Consider the following 1,283-nt stretch of genomic DNA (forward strand, 5'->3'; position numbering starts at 1 on the left):
TAACTCAAGCTTGCTTCTTCACTTCCTCAGGCAAAAAGAGATTCATTTAATGCAGGCACAATCTACACCGCCATGGGCTTTCTCTCTAACTCTCGGGCCTTGTTTTTCTTCTTGGAACATCAGTTTCGAACTCAACCACTGTTGAGCGACTGGTTCTGGGGGTCACTATGTTCGGTCTGGGACTCCTCCTCTTCTGCCTGCCACGGATTGGATATGTTTGATTTAAGGGCGCTACTCGAGGTATCCACTGCTACTATGAGAAAGTCCTGGTGACCGCTGCGAGTTTGTCGGCACCCTGAAAGGTGATGGTTCATGTAGTGGGGATCTGGGTGACATTGTGTCCGGAGCGGCCCCACAGCCAGCCAGGTGGATGAGTCGTCCATTTGTTAGCAACAGAAGATGGGACGGAGCCGCTGGGTTATCTGCAACCTGTTAGCCTCGGACACAGCGGTTAGTCACAGGCCTGAGAAGCTAAAGACGGATCGGAGCTCTCCTGAGGCAGGGTGGTAAAGCGTCTGGTTCCTCCGAGGAAGAAACGGTGCGTTGTTGAAGAAGCATGTAAACTGCCACAAAACAAACAGGAAATTTTGTAAATCCAATGACGACTATATTGATAAATCAATGCTTCAATGGATTCCAAACAGGGGCCGGGACAGGAAAGATGGATTCAACATATAAAATGGTCCAGAACAGTTTAAAATACCCTGTTAGCCCACAAGTGACATCTTCATAATTGGAATGAAAAAGATATGTTTAAGACTCATATGTTTATCCATGTACTGCCAGTGTATGCATATAATATCATATATATATAATACCTATACCCACACTACATGAGGGGCCTCACTTCGTAGTTAGAGGGCGAGGTCAAAAATGTGAGAACAAACTGGTCAGCTCCCCTTGTCCGAGATCACCCCCACACCCTCGCACCCCACACGCAACTAACGGTTGCACCCGCCTGGTCCAGAACTTGTACTGACCACCAAGATTTAAGCACAGCTGAGTTACAGAAGTACAAGCCTCCCCAAGCCGACCAGGACCAGCTCCGAACTGCAAGGCTGCCCGCACCCTGATCCAGCACCGCCCACATCCTAAAATCCTCCGAAACACTGCCGCCTGCAGTACCTGCAAGGAAAAAAAAAAACAAAAAAAAAAAAAATTACAACGTCGGAGGAAAGAGGGTAGGAGATCTGGGAAAATCAAAACTGAAACGAAAAAAAACGAAAAAAGAAAAAAAAAAAAACAAAAAGAAAAAAAAAAAAAAAAACAAAAAAAAAAATAAA

This window comes from Cyprinus carpio, chromosome A4 (genome assembly GCF_018340385.1).
Source record: "Cyprinus carpio isolate SPL01 chromosome A4, ASM1834038v1, whole genome shotgun sequence".
Taxonomy (NCBI): Eukaryota; Metazoa; Chordata; class Actinopteri; order Cypriniformes; family Cyprinidae; genus Cyprinus; species Cyprinus carpio.